The following is a 6,527-nucleotide window of genomic DNA, read 5'->3' on the forward strand; positions in this document are numbered from 1 at the left end:
GGCAATGCACTGTAGTCTTTAAAGGCAGTTGCAGTCAAGGACTCAGACCTCCTTCTGACTGGCCATACTCTTATGTATACCTGAACTTCTGAGCTCAGATACCTCCATCCACAAGCTTCTTTATTTGGGGCCCTCAGTGGAGGCTTCTCTCGTGTTTCTGTGAACACCTTTTGGAAGGGGAGGAACTTTGAAGACACCTTTCTTCCTGGGACTCAGTACTCAATATATTTCCACTCCTAGACTTTCACTTCTTTCTCCTATTGACCCCCAGATATACAAAATGGTAGGAGACTTCTGCAGGGCTCCTTTGGCAGGGAGACAATCTCCTCATCCCATCTCACCCCATCTGCAGTAATAAATCTGACCTTCACTTGGCACCCTTCTTGAACATTAGTGAGCTTTTGATTTTTCTTCTTGCTTATACTATTGCAGTAAGTGACTTAAAGCTTGACTGTGACTTCATTTTGGCTTGTTTTAATTGACTATTCAACACCTGGTTTCTCAGCTCTCTCCAGCATAACTCAGCTCTTGTTAATTTATTTCTTTAATATATCGTAAAACAACTTTAAAAAGGTATTGTTGAATCCAGAATCTGTCAGAATGAAGCAGTTTGATGACAATTTTATAGATTAAAAATGATATGTGATCAACCCCATGATATTAGAGTGAAATTTTTAACTCTAATTTTATATTAAAGTTTCTCTTATAAAATGATCAAATATATGCACTCAATTATATTTAAAGTTGGGGTAATGCATGTTCAATAAATAGCTCATAAATGTAGTGATTAATGAAAGTACACTTGGTAGAGACAGTTCATTGTTAGTGGCCTTTCTCTGACTCCTCTCTTACCAAAAGGAATGTAGATGTGATGGCTGATTACCAAACGTAAGTCACCATATTGAAATATGAGTGTCATTGTGACATGCTAGGAATAAAAGCACTGATAAAAAAAGATGTCAGATTCCCTGAATACATAGTGAAATTATCATAGAACCGCTGAAATGCATAATACCCACAACTCAACTTTTTACTTTATTTTATTTATTTTGTTCTTTTTTTTAACATCTTTATTGGGGTATAATTGCTTTACAATGGTGTGTTAGTTTCTACTTTATAACAAAGTGACTCAGTTATACATATACATATGTTCCCATATCTCTTCCCTCTTGCATCTTCCTTCCTCCCACCCTCCCTATCCCACCCCTCCAGGTGGTCACAAAGCACTGAGCTGATATCCCTGTGCTATGCGGCTGCTTCCCACTAGCTATCTACCTTACGTTTTGTAGTGTATATATGTCCATGCCTCTCTCTCGCTTTGTCACAGCTCACCCTTCCCCCTCCCCATATCCTCAAGTCCGTTCTCCAGTAGGTCTGTGTCTTTATTCCTGTCTTACTCCTAGGTTCTTCGTGACATTTTTTTTTCTTAAATTCCATATATATGTGCTAGCATACGGTATTTCTCTTTCCCTTTCTGACTTACTTCACTCTGTATGACAGACTCTAGGTCTATCCACCTCATTACAAATAGTTCAATTTCATTTCTTTTTATGGTTGAGTAATATTCCGTTGTATATATGTGTCACATCTTTATCCATTCATGCAATGATGGGCACTTAGGTTGTTTCCATCTCCAAGCTATTGTAAATAGAGCTGCAATGAATATTTTGGTACATGACTCTTTTTGAATTATGGTTTCCTCAGGGTATATGCCCAGTAGTGGGATTGCTGGGTCATATTGTAGTTCTATTTGTAGTTTTTTAAGGAACCTCCATACTGTTCTCCATAGTGACTGTACCAACTCACATTCCCACCAGCAATGCAGGAGTGTTCCCTTTTCTCCACACCCTCTCCAGCATTTATTGTTTCTAGATTTTTTGATGATGGCCATTCTGACTGGTGTGAGGTAATATCACATTGTAGTTTTGATTTGCATTTCCCTAATGATTAATGATGTTGAGCATTCTTTCATGTGTTTGTTGGCAGTCTGTATATCTTCTTTGGAGAAATGTCTATTTAGGTCTTCTGCTCATTTTTGGATTGGGTTTTTTGGGGTTTTTTTGTTATTGGTCTGCATGAGCTGCTTATAAATTTTGTAGATTAATCCGTTGTCAGTTGCCTCATTTGCAAATATTTTCTCCCATTCTGAGGGTTGTCTTTTGGTCTTCTTTATGGTTTCCTTTTCTGCACAAAAGCTTTGAAGTTTCATTAGGTTCCATTTGTTTATTTTTGTTTTTATTTCCATTTCTCTAGGAGGTGGGTCAAAAAGGATCTTGCTGTGATTTATGGCATAGAGTGTTCTGCCTATGTTTTCCTCTAAGAGTTTGGTAGTTTCTGGCCTTACATTTAGGTCTTTAATCCATTTTGATCTAAGTTTTATGTATGGCGTTAGGGAGTGAGCCAATCTCATACTTTTACATGTACCTTTCCAGTTTTCCCAGCACCACTTATTAAAGAGGCTGTCCTTTCTCCACTGTATATTCCTGCCTCGTTTATCAAATATAAGGTGACCATATGTGCGTGGGTTTATCTCTGGGCTTTCTATCCTGTTCCATTGATCTATATTTCTGTTTTTGTGCCAGTGCCATACTGTCTTGATTACTGTAGCTTTGTAGTATAGTCTGAAGTCAGGGAGCCTGATACCTCCAGCTCCATTTTTCGTTCTCAAGATTGAATTGGCTATTCAGGGTCTTTTGTGTTTCCATACAAATTGTGAAATTTTTTGTTCTAGGTCTGTGAAAACTGCCAGTAATAGATTGATAGGGATTGCATTGAATCTGTAGATTGCTTTGGGTAGTAGAGTCATTTTCACAATGTTGATTCTTCCAATCCAAGAACATGATATATCTCTCCATCTATTTGTATCATCTTTAATTTCTTTCATCAATGTCTAATAATTTTCTGCATACTGGTCTTTTGTCTCCTTAGGTAGGTTTATTCCTAGTTATTTTATTCTTTTTGTTGCAATGGTAAATGAGAGTGTTTTCTTGATTTCACTTTCAGATTTTTCATCATTAGTGTATAAGAATGCAAGAGATTTCTGTGCATTAATTTTGTATCCTGCTACTTTACCAAATTCATTGATTAGCTCTGTAGTTTTCTGGTAGCATGTTTAGGATTCTCTATGTATAGTATCATGTGATATGAAAACAGTAACATCTTTACCTCTTGTTTTCTGATTTGGATTCCTTTTATTTCCCTTTCTTCTCTGATTGCTGAGGCTAAAACCTCCAAAACTATATTGAATAAGAGTGGTGAGAGTGGGCATCCTTGTCTTGTTCGTGATCTTAGTGGAAATGCTTTCAGTTTTTCACCATTGACGATGATGTTGGCTCTGGGTTTGTCAAATATGGCTTTTATTACGTTGAGGAAAGTTGCCTCTATGCCTACTTTCTGCACGGTTTTTATCATAAATGGGTGTTGAATTTTGTCAAAAGCTTTCTCTGCATCTATTGAGATGATCATATGGTTTTTCTCCTTCAATTTCTTAATATGGTTTATCATATTGATTGATTTGCGTATATTGAAGAATACTTGGATTCCTGGAATAAACCCCACTTGATCATGTTGTATGATCCTTTTAGTGTGCTGTTGGATTCTGTTTGCTATTATTTTGTTGAGGATTTTTGCATCTATGTTCATTAGTGATATTGTCCTGTAGTTTTCTTTCTTTGTGACATCTTTGTCTGGTTTTGGGAGCAGGGTGATGGCGGCCTCATAGGATGAGGTTCGGATTGTTCCTCCCTCTGCTATATTTTGGAAGAGTTTGAGAAGGATAGGTGTTAGCTCTTCTCTAAATGGTCAATAGAATTCACCTGTGAAGCCATCTGGTCCTGGGCTTTTGTTTGTTGGAAGATTTTTAATCACAGCTTCAATTTCAGTGCTTGTGATTGGTCTGTTCATATTTTCTATTTCTTCCTGATTCAGTCTTGACAGATTGTGCATTTCTAAGAATTTGTCCATTTCTTCCAGGTTGTCCATTTTATTGGCATAGAGTTGCTTGTAGTAATCTCTCATGATCTTTTGTATTTCTGCAGTGTCAATTGTTACTTCTCCTTTTTCATTTCTAATTCTATTGATTTGAGTCTTCTTCCTTTTTTTCTTGATGAGTCTGGCTAATGGTTTATCAATTTTGTTTATCTTCTCAAAGAACCAGCTTTTAGTTTTATTGATCTTTGTTATTGTTTCCTTCATTTCTTTTTCATTTATTTCTCATCCGATTTTTATGATTTCTCTCCTTCCTCTAACTTTCCAGTTTTTTTATTATTCTTTCTCTAATTGTTTTAGGTGCAAGGTTATGTTGTTTATTCAAGATGTTTCCTGTTTCTTAAGGTGGCCTTGTATTGCTATAAACTTCCCTCTTAGAACTGCTTTTGCTGCATCCCATAGGTTTTGGGTCTTCATGTCTCCATTGTCATTTGTTTCTAGGTATGTTTTGATTTCCTCTTTGATTTCTTCAGTGATCACTTCGTTGTTAAGTAGTGTATTGTTTAGCCTCCATGTGTTTTGTATTCTTTAGCCTTCATTTGTTTTGTATTCTTTAAACACAGATATTTTCCTGTAATTGATATCTAGTCTTATGATGTTGTGGTCAGAAAAGATACTTGATACAATTTCAATTTTCTTAAATTTGCCAAGGTTTGTTTTGTGACCCAAGATATGATCTATCCTGGAGAATGTTCCATGAGCACTTGAGAAAAATGTGTATTCTGTTGTTTTTGGTGTGTCCTAAAAATATCTATTAAGTCCATCTTGTTTAATGTATCATTTAAATCTTGTGTTTCCTTATTTATTTTCATTTTGGATGATCTGTCCATTGGTGAAAGTGGGGTGTTAAGGTCCCCTACTATGAATGTGTTACTGTCGATTTCCCCTTTTATGGCTGTTAGTATTTGCCTTATGTATTGAGGTGCTCCTATGTTGGGTGCATAAATAATTACAATTGTTATACCTTCTTCTTGGATTGATTCCTTGATCATTATATAGTGTCCTTCTTTGTCTCTTCTAATAGTCTTTATTTTAAAGTCTATTTTGTCTGATATGAGAATTGCTACTCCAGCTTTCTTTTGGTTTCCATTTTCATGGAGTACATTTTTCCACCCCCTTACTTTCAGTCTGTATGTGTCTCTAGGTGTGAAGTGGGTCTCTTGTAGACAGCATATATATGGGTCTTGTTTTTGTATCCATTCAGCCAATCTGTGTCTTTTGGTGGGAGCATTTAGTCCATTTACCTTTAAGGTACTTATCAATATGTATGTTCCTATTCCCATTTTCTAAATTGTTTTGAGTTTGTTATTGTAGGTCTTTTCCTTCTCTTGTGTTTCTTGACTAGAGAATTTCCCTTAGCATTTGTTGTAAAACTGGTTTGGTGGTGCTGAACTCTCTCAGGTTTTGCTTGTCTTTAAAGGTTTTAATTTCTCCAACAAATCTGAATGAGATCCTTGCTGAGTAGAGTAATCTTGGGTGCAGGTTTTTCTCCTTCATCACTTTCAGTATGTCCTGACACTCCCTTCTGGCTTGCAGAGTTTGTGCTGAGAGATCAGCTGTTAACTTTATGGGGATTCCCTTGTGTGTTATTTGTTGTTTTTCCCTTGCTCCTTTTAATATGTTTTCTTTGTATTTAATTTTTGACAGTTTGATTAATATGTGTCTTGGCATTTTTTTCCTTGTTTTTATCCTGTATGAGACTCTCTGTGCTTCCCGGACCTGATTAACTATTTCCTTTCCCATATTAGGGAAGTTTTCAACTATAATCTCTTTAAATATTTTCTCAGTGCCTTTCTTTTTCTCTTCTTCTTCTGGAACCCCTGTAATTCGAATGTTGGTGTGTTTAATGTTGTCCTAGAGGTCTCTGAGACTGTCCTCAGTTCTTTTCATTCTTTTTTGTTTATTCTGCTCTGCAGTAGTTATTTCCACTATTTTTTTTAACATCTTTATTGGAGTATAATTGCTTTACAATGGTATGTTAGCTTCAGCTTCACAACAAAATGAATCAGTTATATACATACATATATTCCCATATCTCTTCCCGCTTGCGTCTCCCTCCCTCCCACCCTCCCTATCCCACCCCTCCAGGCGGTCACAAAGCACCGAGCTGATCTCCCTGTGCTATGCGGCTGCTTCCCACTAGCTATTTACCTTACGTTTGGTAGTGTATATATGTCCATGCCTCTTTATCGCTTTGTCACCGTTTACCCTTCCCCCTCCCCATAACCTCAAGTCCATTCTCTAGTAAGTGTGTGTCTTTATTCCTGTTTCACCCCTAGGTTTTTCATGACATTTTTTTTTTAATTCCATATATATGTGTTAGCATACAGTATTTGTCTCTCTCTTTCTGACTTACTTCACTCTGTATGACAGACTCTAGGTCTATCCACCTCATTACAAATAGCTCAATTTCGTCTCTTTTTATGGCTGAGTAATATTCCATTGTATATATGTGCCACATCTTCTTTATCCATTCATCCGATGATGGACACTTAGGTTGTTTCCATCTCTGGGCTATTGTAAATAGAGCTGCAATGAAC

Source organism: Lagenorhynchus albirostris, chromosome 18, assembly GCF_949774975.1.
Source record: "Lagenorhynchus albirostris chromosome 18, mLagAlb1.1, whole genome shotgun sequence".
NCBI classification, from domain to species: domain Eukaryota; kingdom Metazoa; phylum Chordata; class Mammalia; order Artiodactyla; family Delphinidae; genus Lagenorhynchus; species Lagenorhynchus albirostris.